This window comes from Aythya marila (genome assembly GCF_965140915.1).
Source record: "Aythya marila genome assembly, chromosome: 9".
Taxonomy (NCBI): Eukaryota; Metazoa; Chordata; class Aves; order Anseriformes; family Anatidae; genus Aythya; species Aythya marila.
Window position 1 is genome coordinate 456833 of NC_139050.1, and position 20962 is coordinate 477794.

The 20962-nt window shown below is 36.7% G+C and overlaps 1 long non-coding RNA gene across 1 annotated transcript in view; it reads left to right on the top strand.

Annotated features, from left to right (window-relative positions):
* Positions 1-20962, top strand: part of LOC309881382 — a 260443-nt gene that overhangs the window by 233537 nt on the left and 5944 nt on the right. The window lies entirely within an intron of this gene.

The window sequence follows — 20962 nt, forward strand, 5'->3', positions numbered from 1 at the left end:
AACAGAAACTACCACAACAACTGTGGTTTTCTTTCTGTTTATATTTTTGTGTGTGCATATATATGCTTACACATGCACATATTTTGAATATATAATAACAAAAATGATACATATGCAAGGAGAGTGTGTGAGTCTGTCCCCCTGTCCCTGAGGAGAAAACTGTCTGTAAATTCATTCATCCTCTTCTGATCATTAATTTCTTAGAAAAATTAATCTGACCTTTACAAAAATAATTTACAATGTAATTGTACTTAGGGGGGATTTTATTTTAGATAACTTTGAAAACAAACTGTTAAAACCTGTTTGAATATGTCATACGTTGTCAGGATAATTGATGCTGATCTTACAATATTTTCAGTTACAATTTGGTGCAATATACATGTTTTGTATTTGTTGGTGCATATATTGTGAAAGAGGTGGAGAGCAAAATTTAAACTTTTTGTGTTGGTATTAGAAGTGGGAAAAAAAAATAACACAGCTGTGGGAAAGCTCTATTTAACCAGCAGGCTTTATTTAACTGGCAAGTTAGCAGTGTATCTTTTCTTCCCCTCCCCCAAAACTGCTGATTTCTTTCTGTGCTGGCTTTTTTTTTTTCTTCCTCTGGTCAGTTTGATATACATTCCTGTTTCTTGCCCGATGTTTCATATTAAATTATAGGCACATGTTGAATGGCATCATTAAGTCTCACAAGTTGGAGTCCAGTTTTCTTGCATAAGGAAAATCTCTTTAGATCCTTTGGGACAAAAAACATCATGTATTTGGACTATTGCAAAGTGTTTAATAAACCATGAAAAAATATGACATCAATCCCACTAAAACACAAGGGCAAGTGAATGATGTTACTGTAAATCTTTACATCAATCACATCCTGGACTTCTGAAACAATATAGTTTTGTTTGCATTTCAGAAGTGACAAACAACTCCTCTGACTGGCTTAACATAGTCACTTTCCATTAGTCAAGACCAGAAGCAAGTCAGAATTAAAATGTGGCCCTTGGTTGCCAGGCAGCTGAGTTGTCTTGACATGGTGGTTAGTTTCCTTTTCATCAAGTGACAACAGTGAAATGAAAGAAGTTTTGAAAAACTTGATAATAGTTTTCAAAGGAGGAGGGTAATTGGTGGGGCTAGCTTGTACAGCTCTGTGTGGAAACTTTCGTCTTCAGTAAGGGAAGACTGTCACTAAAAATTTAAACTCTTGTACACAAACTTGACCTGGAATCTTCTCCAGGTTTTCACTGGTTCATTTGTAGAACACTTCTCTCAGCCAAGGGGTGCTGGGATGAAAGCGTTAGGACAGATGGGTAAAGCCCCAAAAGAAGAAAAGAATCAATAGTTGTGATTTAATCCATCAGTGAAAGGGAGGAATTAAGTAAAATCTTTAAAATGGTGAATTTGTAAAAGATCTTTTGATAGTACCTATAGCTGAAAATAATTTATTATCTGATTGCTGATGAAAATTAATGACATTTGGACTTAGAAAAGCATTTTTTGACACATTTTGCCAGATATAAGCAATTTTCCTGCTGTTATTTTTGATATTATCTAGACAATAGATAATTTAATTCAAACAAATTTCCCCAAGATGACAAAAACCTAAAGCATAACAAGATGATCGCAAGGTAAGCTTTTGCTGCTGATGTTAATAATGCAAAACTAATGGGACATTAATATTAATAATGATATAACTGATATGAAGTAATATTTGTGTTAAACTTATAAAAGTCAAATGTATGCATCACTGTCCATATAATTAATTTGTTAAAAGAAAAGGGAAAAAAAAGCTCAGCAAAATGTACCCATAATGAAAGAAGGGACCAATTAGGGTTGGATTAACATTCATGGTTATTTACAGTTGTTTTTGTACTTGTTCTTGTGCTCTGACTTCCTAAAATTTCACAACCCAAAGATTTAGAAAAATGGGGTTGTTTAGACGCGAGGTGCAATGAAGTGGCTGCAGCCATTGTGCAGACACCACCTCTCTCATTATACCCCCTCAATCAACACTCGGCACACAGGAAACCGCAATAAAGCCCATCTGCCACGGTTAATCTGCAGGCAAACCCACACCCATGTCTGTGCCCGTTACTCTCCAGCCTTATTATTCTCAGATCCAAAGCTTCATAAGGGATCAGCCAAAGTCCATTAAAGTAAATAATAGCTAGAAATGACAGGCTTAGCAAGGATTGGGAGGAAGTTGAAGACCAATCTGAGCTGTGAGCTCTGATTAATAGAGAAAAGCATTAGGAGAAAAGGGGAGAAAAATGACCTCAGCCTGCTCCAAAGAATTCCTGAACCTTGGTTGTTAGGGCAAGTGCTACCATCTGAGACGTTAGTGATCCTTGAATTTCCTTCACTTTGATGCAGCTCAAATGGGAAAATTTTGAAGGTTCAGCAAGGCCCCAGACCTCAGCTGGAAAGCCGTCTGGAGTCAACCCTGTCAAAATTCTCTTGTGGAAAAGAAAGCCTTTATTAGCTAGATTGCAACAACAACAACAAAAAAAAACCCACAGCCTCTAATAAGAAGAGAATGTACGCTATAGATTGCATATATATTAATTATTACAGGGTATCTTATTGTTCTCATCTGTATCTAAATATGTGCAAAAGATTTTTTAAAATACCAGACAGAGTGTTTTAAAAAAGACCCCCCTCCCCCCCCCAAAAAAAGAAAACAACAACAACAAAAGTGAAATACCTACTCTTTTCTTCTCGTTCTGTTTTTCTTTGTTCAACTTCATTTTTAATAGAAGATAACTTCACTGACAAGTGATCAAATGCCCTGCTCAGGAGGACTGGTAGATAATGTTGATGCTTGCAAGGATGTTACGTCTGAAGTTTACTCTCCATTATCTCAGCTGTGTTTTGTACATGAACAGATTGTAAATAAACCCACTCCAGGCCAACCCTGTACAAGATGTCTTTTTCTAGTGTTAAAGAAAATTGCTTCTCTAAAAATAGAAACCTGGGAAGTTTGAAAATATTTTCTACTGTTTCTTTGTATAAATTACACACCCTTCATCCAAGCATGTGGTTGAAATATGATTTATGTTAATTATTGGGGAGCATGAACAATAACTTAATATTAATGCTAGTTTTTGCCTTTACTGCTTTTTAAAAATCCATTGTGCAATTAAAATAGCGTGTGTTCCACAACATATCTGCAACTTCAGCTGAGCAAAATGCTGGCAATAGGAAGCCTGTAAATGATTTTAGATCTAGCTAAGGAATCAGTTTTGAACTGATCAATCTCAGAATCTCAGACAGCAAGCTAAGCAAAATTATTCAGAAACATCTGGTGCAGCTGTACAGGTGTTTCTCTGTCCCTGATGATTTTGGGGGGAAGATATTAATGATCTGAATGAGGGCTTTCTGTCAGGACTGCTTGTGTAATTCCTTCTAAAAGTTTATATTGCAGTATGCAGTTTTCATAAAAAAGATAGAGAGGAAGGTGTTTAAAATGATGATGTTGCCATGATACTGCTGATAACTTAGCTGATGCCCTGTTCATGTGCACGTGATGCAATTTTCATATTTTAATCTTAAGTAGAACCAGAAATGACAATTATGAAAAGACAAAATAGATACCACCAACAGCTGTAATTGCTATCTACGCTGTTCAAGGATGGGCAAAAGATATAGTAAATCAATATTAAGATCTCTACATATGCAGGTATCACAACAAGAACATCATATAACATCATTATAAGAAAATCTTAATAAAATTTGGACAGTTATTCCAAAGAATACAGGATGAACATGGAGTGTGTGTGCAGCTAACTAGTTCTCTGCACTTTCAGCTGGTGTCATAAGAGAAAAGAAACACTTGCCTGTATAAAAGCATAACTCTTTTTCCACAAGAAAAAAAAAAAAAAAATCTTAGGGAAAACATTTGGTTTTTCAAGATGAATATATATTCCTTGCTTTACTAGTGAGAATTTTGACATTTTTTTTCTTGGGCATGTAGAAACGATAAAATCGTTAAAGGTGAAGTGACATTGGTTTTCTTCTAAAATAAGTAAGCCTCAATATTTCTTTTTGTCCTGAAATGCAGGTGGCATGTTTTAGTTGGAACATTTGGCCTAACTACTCAAATGGTGTGCCTTCTTAAGCAATTCCATATAAAAATTATAAATATTCCCATGTTCAAGAAAATGTACATGATTTTCGGTCAAGTAGAAGCAAGTAATATTATGATGCAGCTTCTGTATAAGTTTTTGAAGTAATTAGAATGAAATAAGAAAATGTAGAATGTAAGCAAGATCTGCATGTCACTAAATATTCAAGACACTAAGATAATTGAAAGAAAAAGCTTATAAACTGAATGTGTATGGAAAAAGCAAGCAAAATATTCTGCATACTAACTTGCTATGAAAAAGAACAAATAAAACTTTTTTTTTTTTTAATTCTAGAAACAGCACTATGATACTACAAGATAATATATAGAAAATCTGCATATGAAATCTGACTTCATCTGTAACCTTTTAATATGTCTTTATATAACTATTAACTTTTTTTCTTAATGTAAATCAGAGTTAGCCCAGCATCTCTTGGCACACACATGTTATCTAAGGTGTGTTTCATTTTGACCATACTCAGAGTTATCAAACACAGTCTTCTGTACTCATCCTTCTACAGTATTGAAAATGAGGATTGCATAGTACATCACAGGTATCTGAGTATTCTGTACTTCTATTCACTAAAAGCAATTCATTTTCACATACGCTTTTTTTTCTTGTTTCCAAGTACAAAGCTGCCTAGTGCCAATTATGTATATGGTACCTTTCTCTTGAGCTCAGCCTCACACTGGAGGTAAATTTGGTTTTGAATGTAGACCTTACCCAATGCATAAGCAGGAACCAGAACTCTTCAGTAGTAATTTTTCTGATTTGTTTAATGGAAGTATAAATAATGCTATACATTTTGAATGGGTTTTGGAATTCATTAGTTTGCACAGGAATAGAAATGAAGATCTCTCAGCACCATTCAATCAAATAGCCCATCAATCAAAAGAGTCCACTGCTGGAATCAAACACCTTTCTGTCCGTGACAATTTAAAAACCAACCAAACAAAAAAACTAATTATGCTATTGAATCCAGATTGCTTCGTTTATTATACAGGAAATCCAACTTACAATTTCCTCTTATGTTATTGATAGTCTCTCTTGAATATTTTATTGCTGGTTATACTCTTAAATATATCTGCAGCCCACAGATATTCCTATAAATTTTGTTTATATTACTCTAAGCTCCTTATTCCTTACCAAGAAGAATATTTTAATAAAATGTTTAGTGTAGGTCTCTGCTTATAAACATGAATTTGTGCATGCAGAGATAGAGATTTACCTGATATCAAAATCTGTACAGAACAGCAACTTGTTCTCTTCAGCCATTTTATATGCAGTTCACCAAAAAGCAGTGTGATTTTTTCCCTGTAAACCACCATGAGACCATATTTTTTAGAAAAAAAGCCACAGAATGATGTCAGCTCATGTTTTGTTTAACACCCGGACATTGCAGAACCCTGTAGATGTTATACATAACTGAATGGTATTAACGAGCAGCTGTCCAAGTCTGTTTCAGTGTGGTGCAAAAGTACAAACTGCAGTTCTGGCTAGAGTTTACTTCTCTTAATGAATTTCTACAAGAAAAAGCAGCCTATGCTGTTGAGATGATAATACTGTATATTTTTGCTAGAAACCATTTTCCCCCTTTGGTGTGTAGATAATGCATGGAAATGGAAATCTATCAATACTGGCGAAAAGCTAATGACAGTAAAATTTCCTGGGCAACCTTGTGTGTAATTTAGGGAAGTTCAGGCCAATTCACTGTATATATATATAAGACATTTCTGTCCTTTAGGTTCCCTAGCATTTTTGACACCCTTCACCTAAGGGAGCCAATTCTTACTTAGCCCTATTTACTTGCTGCAAGAGCCCCATTTCTCATTCTATTATACTGCAACTGGAAAGTGCCAAGCCCTTCCTTTTCTCTCGTGTTCTTTCTCAACCCCAGTAGTAGAGACCGAGTGGGGCTTTCTTCTTGGGCTGCCAGGAACTTTTACATCTGATCCCTTCTTGAATCAATGAAAATATAAATATTTGATGATGAGACGATTATATTTATATGGGAATAGAAATTAATTTTAGAGCATCCATGTCAAGGACTCCTGTGAGCCTTTTAGACACCCCAGGATTACCTCCAAGAGAGCAGGGACTTCATTTCTACTGTAAACACGCCTGCAGCTCACCACAAACATGTCAATAATGGTAACAAATAGCCCCACTATGTCTTGTACTTCGGGAGCTAGGGGAAGTGTGCAAAAGCTATTTTTAAAGATGATGTAGGAAGGCTCATTTTACTTCATGAGTAACACAAGGATTAAAAAGAACAAAAAATTTTATTTTTATACACACACACACAAGTTGAAGGGGTGTCAAAAATCTGTAGGAGTAGAAGGGAAGAAAGAGGAGAAAAGGAGTTCTATTTATCCTGCCATTATCTTACCAGTCTGTTTCTTTGGACAGTAATCATGGGACCCAGATGCTAAGGGTAAGTGATATTTTCCCACAAGCAGTTTCTGGCTCATTGGCAGCTTTTGTAGGCAGTTGTGTTGGCAGCCTTGGAGCTGCCTCTGGCTCTGTTTTGTGCCTTTGCTCTTGATGGGCTGCCTGGGCTGCCCTGTGCGGCTCGATGCCATCTCCCTCCACCAGCCCATGGGCTTTCTGGAGCTTTACACTGCAGAAATCCCCTGTGAAATGGATAAATGGGCTTCACAAAGACAGAAAGGGTATCTCTTTCCTGGCTGTTGTAGACATTAGGTGAATTACTACTTTAGGTACTTGGGAAAACTTCATACATTTTGCAATTTCTGGCTTCCTTAAGCCTTAATATTGGTCACAAATGTGCAGCTAGGTATAAGGCCAGGTCATGTCCTTCCCCCCCCCCCCCCCTTTTTTTTTTCTCCTCCCCCACTGTCTTTTATCTCTGCTGCTGTATTCTGTGGTCTTTTGCAAACTTTTTTTTTTTTTTTTAATTGTGCCAAACTTATCATATATTAACAACAACACACTATCAGAAAGTAAATACAGTATCTCAAATGTGACTAAAGAAGAGCTCTGTACTTTAGGCAGAAAAGGGAGATTTTTTCCCTCCAATTTACATGCAACTCAATAATGCCTTAAAATTTTAAAAAGTATGTAAAATAAGTTATTTGTAAGTCATTGTGCATATTCTGTATTAAACACAGATACAACTCTTAAAATGTTTTTTTTAAAATTGTTCCATGTATTGGATATGTTTGTCACTATGTGACAGCTAATATACAGTATTTCTTTTATATATTTATTATTTTGTGGGACAAAATCAGAAGAATGTTAATAAAATATATTTGGAAGTAAGGCTCTTCGGCTTTTTAGCAAAACAAGGAATAATATGTTTTCATACTTTTTCCTTTTTTTACGCAGTGTGTTCTACTACATTTACAGCTGAATAAAAAATACCAAAATACTTTCCTTGAATAGTGATTAACTTCTCTTTTGTGACTTTCTAACTTCCAGTTTATTCATTCTGGATTTTTCATTATAATCAGTAAATTGCATATTTATCAAATGATTACAATAAAAATGCAGAAAATTCTGTTGTGGCTTTACCTGCAAAATCAGATCTCTAGAGGTTTTGCTTATTATTATTATTATTATTATTATTATTATTATTATTATTATTCCTAGTGCTCTACATGCTTTCTAGTTACTAGAAATCTGAGCGATCACTTGTTAGATTTGATTGGAATTGTGTATCTTTTGTCCACAGAATCATTTCCTGCAAATTTACACATTGAAAGTGTTTATTATTTGGCTATACATATGCTGTGTCTTTGGATTCTTAGAAATAATAATGAACTCACTAAAAATAAAATAAAATAAAATAAAATAAAAAGTAAAATAAAATAAAATAAAAAGTAAAATAAAGTAAAGTAAAAAACTCTCAACCAATTTGTGAAAGATTTTTTACCCTTTGATGTTACCAAATCTGTGTAATTCTACCTCTGTCAGGAAATTACCACATGCCAGAGATTCCTCTATGAAATGTTGACGGTCTGTAGTCCTAAAAATGTATGATTCTTAAAATTTATTTTTACTAGGCTAACATCAAAGACCGTTGTGGATATTTTGCCCTTTGTGAACTGGTTGGTGATATTTTTATTCATTGTTAGTACTGCAGGAATCTAAAGGAAGAAAAGGCTCCTCTTGCAAAAGGGTGGTCTTGTTTTTCATTTGCATGTTTTTTTGTTTGTTTGTGTGTGTGTGTTTTGTTTGGTTGGTTATCTTAAGTGCATGAAGAATGATGGGTAAAGGAAATTCTAAATCTAGGCATATTTAGAATATGTTTTTCCTCCAATATGTTTTATCAATTTGCTTTCAGGACATTTTGTCTTGTTCTTACAAAGTCTAATTCTCATGACTTCACTCAGTTCCTGTTGTTCAAAGATCTGTGCCTGTTATGGAGAGATTGCAGGACTTGTAGATTTTAAGCTATTTGGCCCATAGTTTTTAAATATATTTTATGAAATTGCCTACATCTTGTAGAAATTTTCATTTTAAGTGTTTCTAGCTTTTCCTCATAGGTGAGCTTGTACTACAAAATCAAAACAAAACAAAAGCACCAAAAGCCAGGAAAAAAAAAAAAAAAAAAAGCCATAGCGGCTACTGTTTGCCACACACTTGCTGGATGTACTGCAAAACTATTTCTGGAACATGATTTCCCTAACTGAATCCATTTTTAAAATGAAATATCCGAAGGATACCATTAATTTGTCATATTGTCCATCCACATGGCTCCTGGCTTCTTGTGCTGTCCTCGCTAAACTGATGTAATTAAACAGGATTGTTCCTTTTCCTCCCTGCAGTGCCTCAGTACCAAAAAGTTTCTTCAAAGAAACTCCCAGACTGTAACTTGTGCAGCTCTGCAAAGGGGAGCTCTCACTGTACTTCAAAGCATAGAAAATCCTGCAGCTGTCTGGAGCCTGCTTGCCCCAGGAGGTGTCACTGTTGGGACTGGCTGGGTGAGCTGCAGAGCTGCTCTTTATTTTTTTAAGACTGCGTTGACCATGAGATAGGAATTGACCTGTATTACATCTCCCCTCCTCACTCCAGCCCTTCTGGGGAAAGGTAATCACGGGTAAAATTAGCTGTTTTTTATATGGAGGTATGGGCAAATACAGAAATTAGCAATAACAAAAAAAAAATTGAATGCTGATTATCTTAAACCCGCGCAGTTTATTCTCTTATATAACATTTTCCCCCTTTCTAATTAGTGATGTATATTTATTGATACTGGATCCAAGAGAAATTAAAACAATATAACATTTTTCCCCCATTTCTTTGAGGTGAAAGACAAATAAATTAGTGATGTATATTTATTGTATAAATGTTAGGATTTGGGTAAATAGTACTGTATATTTACTAGACCATTTTATTTTAGGAAAAAAAAAAAAGATTTATTTATAGGTCACCCAAGAACTGAAAGTTTTCTAACTACAACTATAATGCAAATAGTCTTCAATGCAGACTTAAAAGAAATATACATATATTAACTATCTTTAAGATTAGGAGTTATGAGGATGACTATTCTATTTTGTGGAAAATAATATCTTTGAAAGTTAAGCTTAAATTTTGGAGAAGCCTACTACAGCCTGAGTTAAATACTTCCAGGTTTAATTACATTCACTATCAACATTTTGCACTTTATTTGTATGTGTCATTTTTCAGCCTTCAACCTAGGGATTCATTTCACTAGATCTGTCAGTTTGCCCATTTTCCTTGGGTTTAGATGTTAAGAAGTTTCCTTTAAGTGAAGCACTAGGTGATTCTTAGGTAGCTATTTCTTATTCCCATGGTTTTGGTTGATATTTGGCCATATGAATTCCAGGAATTAAAAAAAAGAAAGTTTAGTTTTAACTATCTTCAAACTCACTTCATATTTTTGAAGAAAATGCAGAAACGCTTTTTTTTTCTTGCTTGCTTTCCCCCCCCCCACCCCCCCCAGAACTACTGATATTTGCATAGAGCACACTGACCGTTGTTAAAATATTAACTTTTACCTCCAAGAACCTGGAGGAGAGATTTTGAAGTTCTTTGTGTTGTCACTGTGGAAAGCCCAGAGAGGCAGAGTTCCTCTATCACCCAATAACTTCCTTTTCTTGTGCTCTTGATTTAATTTCTCTGAGTTTTGATTTATGTTTTAGTCTAGTTGTGAGAAATGCATATATAAAATGCCACATACAACATTTTCAAATTTAGGTAGCTTTAAATCCCAAGTTTCAGGTGAACCCCGTGCACAAAGAAAAATGATTGCCCATTAATTTTTAGGCCTATAATCTTAAAATATCTCAAAATGTCATAGAAGTAAATACATCACAGCCAGGATAAATCTTTAGTCTTCCTATTTTTTAATTTTTTAAAGCAAAGTTATACTATACACGGTAGCTTCAAAAAAGCACAATTATCCCATGTTTTGCACAATATATTTATCAGTAATCCGTTCTGTGTGCGACTTTAAGATAAAAACTTGCAGTTACTTCACTGTTTGCGTTTCCAAGTCCACTAAAAATAGAAAAGCTGCACATTGCCAGGCTGGCCGGTAGAGGCCTCTCTAGATTTGCCTTCCGACGAAGGCCTCAGCCTGCCTGGAAGCAGACGCAGTTAGCGAAAGTACTTGAAAAGATTCTGCTGCGATGTGTGTGTGTGTGTGTTGGGAGGGGGGTGAGATCACTTTTTAATGCCCTTTTAAGTTGCAAGATGTTGATTAATGTTGCCCTTTACATTAATGATGTTTCAAGTAAAAGAAAACAAATTTAAAATGGATAAATTCTATTTAGGATGCATTAATTAAACAGAGACTTTACCATATGCTGTGGCTGGAGTGCTTGCTGGCCTTTCTGTTGTTGTTACCTGTGTAAAATCCACCCCATCCTCTACATGAATGCCCATGCTGAATAGCCATTTGAATGCAGGCTTTAGTTTGATTCGCCATACAAGGGGTACTGTGTCACTGTGTTTTCTTTCTAGAAGTCACTAAGTGATTTCTATATCTGTTGTCATGGTGATATAGCAAAGCAGGGGAAAATGGGGGCAACTCCAGGCTTTCTCTACACCCTCTGCATTAAGAACTAAGATGTTGTTAGCAGGCCTATAAAACGTTGGGCTTTATCTGGGCCTTCTTTTTGTTCTGTGATTGTCAATAAAACTCATTTGAAGGGTAACAAGGACATCTAAATGTCATCTGTCACAGTGTTAGAGAGATTAAGTTTGTTTAGGAACTTGTGCTGGACAAAAGGCCACTATTTGTTCAGCAGATACAAAGCAATGTTGGCCATCAGCAATCTTGATTTAGAAGGAGGCAGCATGGAGCATCCAGGAAAGATCAGCTTAGTTGCAGGTGATAGTAAGAGGCTCCTTGACATGACTGCATTTAAAATACCAAAACAAATATGGGGTTTGGTTAGGAGAGGTTTTATCAAGGTTTTGATGTCTTGTGTGTATTGTTGGGCCTTTTGTTGCTGGTGGTGTTTTGTTGTTGTTGTTGTTGTTGTTACTGTCTGCACTGTAGACTGCACGTTACTGCAGTAGCTGCATAGACCTGAGGTAAGAAAACAGCCATTGACAGCAGACGGCCTGTTTAAAAACACGACACACACACCTGATAGTGCTTGAATGAATAAAAAAAGAAGAGGGAAAGGAGGTTTTTCATGGAAAATCCAACAATAATAGGTGCTGCATTAACTCAGCATTTACTCAATAATGAGGCTAAATGGAAAGTACAGATTAATGAAGACATTGGTGTTATTAAAATCAAATCCTGTGGTTCATATGCTTTTCTTAATAATGAACATTGTGGCTATTGGAGAGGAAGAACAGGATTTTTTCTATTAATTTGGCACACGTCCCAGATCTCATTCAACCAGAACCTATCCTGTGCAAAATGCAACCCATGGCCTTTATATTCCACAGTGTTTCAGTTTTATTTGTGTTAATCCAGAGAAAAGGCTTTTTTTTTTTTTTTTTTTTTTTTTTTTGTCAAATTAATAAAAAGCAAGGGGTGATCTTTGAGCCTAAATATTAAATAGCACAGACCAGCCATCGTTTTTTTAGCACAAAGGCTAGAAGGGACATGTGATGGTGTTTATTGCACTGCCACTGTATTTAATCCTAATACTTATGTTTGGACAGAAACACGATGTATAATGCTGTCTGAAATATTTTATGTCTTGTTGTCTGTATAATGAGATTAATCATAGAATATTCAGAGCTCAAATCTTGTTAGGTAAAAAATATTTTAATCTCATTTGGTAAGATTGCTATAGTTCCAATACCAAACAATCAGGATTTGAGATGCAGCTGAACAATGGATTTGGCAAAGCTGAATGCTCATTTCACAATACACACAATGAGAACTGCTTGTTTGACACGTGGAAGGAAGCTGCATGACTTACTCGGTGGTGGGTTGTATGCATCACGGCAGTACCAGCTCCTTAGTGAAGTATTTCCCATTATTGTTTGCCAAGGGTTTTATTCAGCTGTTTTGCGTGGAGGTCTGCAGAGTAAACAGTAGAGGCATGTCATATGGCATGGGAGAGGAGAGAAGACCCATAGGAATGGGTCATGTCCTCTTGGGTAACCCAGAAGTGAAAAGCACACAAGAATGATGCTTCTCAATGAATTAGACTTTTCTCTATAATGAGCTATCCCAAATCAACCCATCAGTTGGTTCTGCATGTGGGTGAGAGCAACCCTGGCTGAACATGTAAGAGTTCCTGCAGCATGTTCTTTAAGCTTCCATGTTCTTCAAACTGCATTCATCAGTGAAATTAAATTCAAACACTACAGTAAATCTCCCAGAAGATTTACTCCAGTAAATCTTCTGTCCAGTACCGGAAGTAAAGATTTACTCCAGTAAATCTTCCAGTCCAGTACCGGAAGGTGTATTATCTCATTCCGCTTTCTGGGTAGGTGACAGTAGAAGTTAAACACATGCAACTGTGCGTATAGTAAAACTCACTGTAACATATGCAGCCATAGAGCCCCGTTTCAAGAAATTGCTTGCCTAATAGCAGAAAAACTGTGTTGAGATTGAGGGTGGTTTCTATCCCTTATAGCAACATTTTCAGTGTATCCAGAGGCTTGGGACCCATCCCTGCCCCAGAGGGCAGCTGAAGGGTGCCCAACAGGAGAAGACAGTGTTGCTCTCTTGTCTCTTTCTATATCACTATGTCTAGGGAATGCAAAATTGTGGCAGGGAGCCTCTCTACCACCTACTGCTTCTTCCTGTGAAAAGAGATTTCCCATCCAAGAAATTTACATGGTTTTCTGACCTCTCTGTGACCACGCTCTTGCAAATTACTTATTACCAGGAGGCCAGAACCCAGGCTTTAGTGTTCAGTATTGGAATCGGTTGACAGGAAAAAAACAAAACAAAACAAAACAAAACAAACAAACAAAAACACAAAAAAATGCCGAAAGGATGCTGTGAGGTAAAAAATGAGTAGGTTTTTCTTTGCAGGCTTCTTTATGTTTATGACCTGCCACTCTCCTGTTTTCTATTATTTTAGGTATGCAGTCTTCTATTCACTCAGCCATGCCAAAAACTCTACATTCCACAGTAAGCTACAAACCTGTCTTTGTGTAGAAGCTAGATCTTGCCCATTTTCTTGCTCTGACTCCACTTGCTGTGGAGGACGTATTGCCTCAGTTTCCTTCTGCCAAGAGTAGGAACTCTAGAGTTTTTGAGATGTTCATGACAATTTATTGGACCCCTTGCAAAATACAGTTTGATGATGTGAAATACTTTCTTACTGTGGAGGAAGCTAAGATAGAAGAATGAGTGAGTGATATTAATGCCCAGTCATTTTTACATGCAAATTTAATTTTTACAGTTCCTTCTTCTGCCACTGCAGTGACAGTTCCGTGCAAGCTGTCACCTTGGACACTGTCACTGGGACAGCTAAATGCTATTCAGTGTGAAAAAGGGTTGCAGAATTAGGCCTCAGTTAGGAAATGCTTTAGGGCCATCAAAAGCCTGACCCTTTCTCTGCCTTCAAAGAAGTTACTGCTAAGTATTATTAGACTGTTCAAACTGGGACACTTGTAATAGTGCTGAGAGCAGAAAGTGCTCAGCTTCAATAGGCATTTTGCATCAGTAAGGTCTCCAGGAGCAAGCTAGCAGCCTTTGAGCTTCCCACGTGCTGTTGGGAATAAATGGGTAAAGGTGCTTGTGAGTCTTTAGGTGCACAGAACTGCTTCATCAAGGCCTGGATCCAGGTACCCTTCCTTGCACTGAGAAGCACCTTGTGTTGTGTAATGAATTTTTTCTTGATGTGAAGTAAAGCCTAGAAGAGTCAGTCCTGTCAGTTGGTGGGTGCCTTCAGCATCCATTAAAGTGAGCAAGAGCAGAGGGCATTTGCTCCTGGTTGGTAAGCACAGACCTTTAATGTTAAGGAGAGAAATTACGTGGTTGTGAAAGCTGTGTGAAAATTTTACATGTTATTAGAGCAACTGTTCAGAAAGGAAAAGGGGAATAATAAAATTACTTCCTTATAGTCTTATCTGCCACAGATATTAGATATGGTTATATTTGGTAAAATGATTTCTTTGGTAGTGCTTTTTTTGATGTTATTCCTGCTTGTGGTTTAAATAATAAAACAGCAATGAATTAGCTATGAACACTGAAAGGAGAAAAGTACTGTCATCTACTGTTGGAATAGCAGGGAGTTAGAAAATATGTTATTATTATTATTACAACATTCAATTTAGCAATGAGTTTTATGTTTACATTTACAGAACCATCCCAGTTAAAGAAGTTAATTCTTACAAGTAATAAGAGAAAAAATTAGCAAGACAGCAAAAATGAATTTTATTATATTTTTATAACTGTTCAGTTACTGTGAATTGCTAAGATTTGTAAAGATCTTTGAAGATGAAAAGTTCTGTGTAATAGTATTATAATGGCTTGGAGAAAGTAAAAGAAAAAAAAAATACAGTTCATCCTGTTATAATCCTTTTAGAAATTTTAACAAATTCAATGGCTTTCAAGTACTAGAAATATTTCAGGAAGTGTCACCACCACTACTGCTGTTGCTCCAGGCTATATTATCGTATACCATAGTGTGCATGGAAGCAAAGCTTAACTAAGGTCATTCTAATAAATTTTGAACAGTTACATGGGCCTCATTTGACTTTCTGTCCTGAATGGAAGGCAACCTCTTCATGCTGCAGCAGCCAGCAGAAACCCCTCCATCGTCTTACCAACCTCATCTGCATTTTTCATCATCTGAAAGAGCTGCAAGTAATGCTCAGCCTGTGAATTTGGTGCATGTGTGTGCTTTTTCTATCTTCGATATAGGGGCTGAACAATGGCATTTATTTTATTTTATTTTTTTTTACCCTGAACGGAGCTGAAAATGTATTTTATTCTGCTATCTCCACTTCTGGCTCCCATTTCATTCTCTCTTTTTTGTTACTAGATTCAAGTTCTCAGCTATAAAAGGATAACATTTTGCCAAATTCCTTTAATATCAGTTCCCTCCTCCATTCACAGGAGAGCTGCAAGGCTTCAGCAGCATTCCAGGAAGCCCTTTCCCTTTTGTTTATAGAAAAGACACCTTGAAATCCTGATCTCAGGAATTCCCATCAGCTATGGGTGGCTAGGGAGCTGGTTTGGCCTTGAGCCCTCCACACTCTTACTGCAGATTCTGCAGCTCCTTCCACTCCATGTTCTTCTTCCTACAGGGTCCCATACCTGTAACATACTTTTTCCAAATGAAAGAACTCGAATCAATACTGTGAAGTTTAAGTTAAATATTTTATTTTCTCTCAAAAAGTTTGTTAGATTTATACATTTATGTATATTGTTATAAATTCTTCACGTCCATTTTGACTACATTGCACTGTACAATGAAAAACTGAAAAAAAATCATACTCAGCTCTCTACCGTAGTTTAATTATGAAACCAAAATAATAAGTTTCTCTTTATCATCATTGCATTTGCCACCTTTTCATTTCAGTAAATCCCTTTTTCTGAAGTGAAGCTCCTAACCTTTCCCAGCTATTCAGGTTTCATACTTGGATCATGCCCTTCTTATGTGTCTCCTTTCTAATGTAAATAATCCTGTACTTTCAACTTCAGGTGAAGTTTTGATTTTTATTTTTTTCAGGTTCTTGGCTATTCTTAATTTTATTTTTGTCAGCTCCCCTTTATCTCCGCATTATCCCTTTCATAGAAAGTGATGAGAAATCATGCTATATTCCTGAAATGCTTTTAGCACTGTAAAGTCATTTAATGATAATTTTAGTTTTGCCATCATGTTCTTGCATCATGTTTGCTTTTCACTGTCATTTGATATTACCATTGTTGATGTCCATGTTGTCTGTCTTTCTGAATGGATTTTAAATGAAAACACTCTAAAACACTCTAAGGTTCGGGGGGAGCGGGGGGAGGGTTAGGGGGAAGAGGGCAAGAATTAAAGCACATTTAAAAAAAAAAAAAAAGAGTATATTTGTTATCAAGAGTATATTTGTTATCATGGTAGTGGTATCTCATCACACATACAGGTGCATGTCTCCAAGGGTGAATTACTGTCATTCTTGATTGTTGAAGGTGTTTTAACAGCTCTTTCTCTCTCTTTTTTTTTTTTTCCTTCTTTTCTTTTCCTGGTTTTGCTGACAGGTTTGCAAACTTTTTGGCAAACTTACACCAAGGTTTACATAACAGAACCAGGTGCACTCTGATTTGCTTTTGATTCTACAGCAAGAGGGGCACATAGCTGTAATTTTATTCAAGTCCCCAGCACCATTTTGTTTAAATTGTTCTGCATGTTGTATTAGCTTTTGGTAGTTCACCTGTCTGCATGTTCTTCAGGGTATACTGAATATTGCTAGGCTGCTAGGCTGTTTAATGAATTCTTTCCAAAATGTGATTGTGTCTTCCACTGTGTCAAAGCAAATTGCAGAAAGACTGAAAGCGGAGTGTGTTAAGTCACTCATATGTGAGACTTAGAAGAGTTTTGCTTAGCTTTAGACATCCAATTCTGTTAGGAGTCTGATCTCTCAAAATTTCCTGTCTGCTCCATCAAGAGGAGTAGTATTTTCAAGTGCAGTGAAGCCAAAAGCAGTATCTCATGCACCATCCTGGCACCCCCAGTCTTCCAGCTTCTGCAGTAGGAGACATGGGCCAGGTCGCAAACAGCCCATCTCCTCTGGGGAGAGGAAAGGCTGTGCACAATCCACTACTTTGTCCCTTCAATACCTACAAATCTCTCCAAAGGCCTTTGAGATGTTTGCACAGTCTCTTGTCTTTCTGCAAGTTGATCACCAGCAACTGAATGTGATTAAATACAGCCAGCCAGGAAAATTAACCCTCATTCTACCCCCGATTCTTACTGTAGCCCCAAATGAACATGAGAATAGTATTTCAGTGTTGTCTACAATTCAGTGCTTCGGATCTTTGAGGACCTATTATACAGCACATGTTTTGGTGCTGCTATCTGTCATTCAATATGCTGCATGACCTACCCTTTGGTTATAATGGGATTTCTGACCTTTAATAGTTACTGCACCTTTTTGTCTTTTTACTGCTCAAGCCCACAGATAACATCCAATGATGCCAGTTTGCAGAGAGACAATACTACAAGTTCCTGTGAGTAATCTCTGTTTTATAGGTATGGGCAATCTTAAATTATTGCTCTTGATTCCTTTCATTAAGTATTAATTTCAGTGGACTGTAGTGCATATACACCAGTGATACTGCATGATGTTTTGGCTTCCTTGTCTAGGTTGATGTAAGAGAGTTGCAAGATCAAGGCAGACATTCATCTCAGGACAGAGCTGTTATCTCCAAGTATAGAGCGTAAATAGCTTTAGGTGTGGATATGTTGATTATTTTGGTTCTCAGAGCCCTTCACTACCTTCCATTTGTATCCAAGTTATTCAGTGTGCAAGCTTTTATTTCTATCCAGAGGTGCTACCTTATCCACCCTGATTCTTTACTAAATATTCAGTATCTTTTTGCATGACCCCTTTTCTTTAAATAATGAATCCAAAGAGCCTGATCTTAGACTTTCCCTCTCAAGTGGCAGCTCAGGAACTTATTTGAGATTAAACACAGTGTCAGACCAGCACCTAAAATGTCTACTGTTAACTATTAAGTCCTCAGAGCTGTCCAAAGAATTACATGGCAGTACATACCCCCCACTTCTAAACAGCAACAAACGTTGAGCAAGAAAGATTTGAGAGAGCTAAATTATCTTGTTAAATTAACTGGAACATTTTAATTTTTACGAGAGTTGAGTGAGCTTGAGTAAATATGACGAATTGGAAGCTCACTTCATTTAGCAGACATCAAACACACACAGAACATTGCCCAATTTAATTTAGCCCTGCCAAGCCAGGAAAATGCTTGTGTAACATCAGTGAACAAGAAAAGGGCTAAAATTTACTCTCGGTTGAGAATGCATGCATAAATTCCCTTGACATAAACTGGTGTTGTGTATGTATGTATGTATATATATCATAAAACTTCCCTCAGGGAAAATCCTCCAAACACTTGCAACCAGAGAGAATTTGTGCTGCTATGAGTTATTCTCAATAAAGTCAATAATAGCTTTCCCTATTGTTCTAAATATAATATGTAAACTCTTGTTTTACGTCCCAAGGTTTATCTCCTTTTCCTCTGCTGTCTCTTATCAAACACATACCAGCACAGTTGCTTGTTCAGTCATGCTCAGTAGAGTGGCTGTTATTATTTTTTTTTTTTTTGGTTTTATACCCTGAGCTTAATGGGCACATTTTGTGAAGAGTGAGCCAACCAGGTAAATAGCTGCTACTATGGAGCTTAAGAGCTACAGCTCTCAAATTAGGAGGTGCTTTTTGTCAAATAGGCCTCTGTAGCTCTAATATTAGTAACAAAACAAGGGCTTTTCAGACAAGAAAAAAATCTTTGGTCTGACTCTGTATCACACTTAACTCTGTTGCCTTGTCAAATATGTCAATGTTCATATTATACAGCAGCATTCATCTGTGGATGCAAAAGTGCTTTACAAATATTACCTCTTGAGTGGTTTTAATTTATACTTAACAACCAGTTTTGTGAGATACTACTTGGAAAGAATCACAGTGAACTATTAAAAAAGTTAGTGTAAATAAATAATAGTGATTTTATTGCTTTCCTGTTGCTCTTTAGAGGGGTGTTTTTGCTCCAGTACAATGCTACCAAAGCACGCTTCAAACAGCTTTTTTCCTTTTTGTTTTAACACCCTGTCCACACGTATCTAAATGCTTGTTCTGTTCCACTTTCAGCTTCTCTGCTGCTGTAATTGGTAAACATCCTGTAGTAGAGCACCAGGAATACACAGGGGCTGCAAGACAGACCCAAGTAGGGACTTTATGCTCTCACATGCATAAAATAGGCAATAAGATTTGTGGAAGGCATCCTTTTTGTCCAGCTTATTTATGAAATTGGATTACTTCTTTACATGCTTCAGAAACATTAGCTAGAAACATTACTGAAGGACTTCCTTGCCTTCAGACTATGCAATTTCTACCTGTGTTTTAAGGCACTTTCATTGAATTTTTAGGCAAATTTGCTCTGAGCACACTCTTTTCATTTTACATTTTCTGAGGACAAGGCTGCAAGCCTACTTGCAGAAGGCAGATGTCACAGATGCGTGTTATGAGTTTCAAATTGGTCTGTGAAACAGTGTGCTAGGATGTCTTGCACTGTTACCTGTCTGGAAATAAATAATAACAAATAACTTAGCTGCTCACTGATAACAAACTGGATGTTAGCATTCTTTATCTTAATTTATCACCTAGTTCATTAGTTATAAATTTTTAAGTTTTGTGAGAATCCCGTTTGCTCAGTATTCCTGTAAGAAATGTTATTATTTTTGTGTTAACAGAAGAATACATTGAAGCAAAAAGAGATGAAAGAAACCTTCAGGGAAGCTGTCTTTGGTGTTTCTGTTCTTGATTTCCTGATGGTAATGTTCTAGGTGTTGAATATCAGAGTTGGTACACACTCAAAAAATTGCTTTGATGTTTCTGAGAACTGCTGGTACTCTTTCCCTTTGAAAATCTGGATTTTGGATCCCAAAGCTGTGTTCTCAAAAACGCTGTCCTGGTTTCAGGACAAGCAGAGGCCTTTGCTTTGGCCAGGGATGCACACAAAGGCAGTGAGTGAGTAGGCAGGTATTTGGACTGTGTAACAAGGGACAGTTGTGCAGTTTGAAGGTGTTGCTGTGTAGCACAATTATTTTATTCTTACGGATGATTTGGTGAGGGTGCTTTTTTAAGCTGAGGAAAGCATAGGGACTGCTCATCCTCAGAGCCTCAAGTTGCTGCTTTGGGCTGGTTTTCATTATGGTCTTCTTAAGGGTAATATTTCTGCAGACAACTGCGTGGTTTAAGAAAGCTCCTATTCAGATACTTAAGCCTAAAATAGATGTGTTTCTAGGGTATAGATTAAATATTGGCCTTCTATTTTTTGAAAACAGAGGAATTTACTAGATCCACCCTACTACTATAGGGCTACGTCCTACCTGATGGGCTGCTGCAGAAGCACTAAAACTGTCGCACACAAAAGCACCACGGGACTTCCACCATCAACAGGAGTTCTCTGCCTGCCTCTGGCACTAGCTGTCAGAACCGCTTCATCTGAAATCAACGTATAGAATCAGCAGCACTAAATACTACAGGACAAAGGCATAAACTAGCTTTGTAACCCTGGGCAACATGGATGTTTGCTGACTGACAGTGTGAATGACAGCCCAGTTGTCAGTCTAAAATATCATCCTCTAATCATTACAGATGTCACCCGACAAGATGATGGCTACTAAAAAGGGGAATAATTTGGGAAAAGTCATAAAGCCCATTATCTCCTGCTGAAACCATTTCTCTTTGCCATTTCTGAAGTC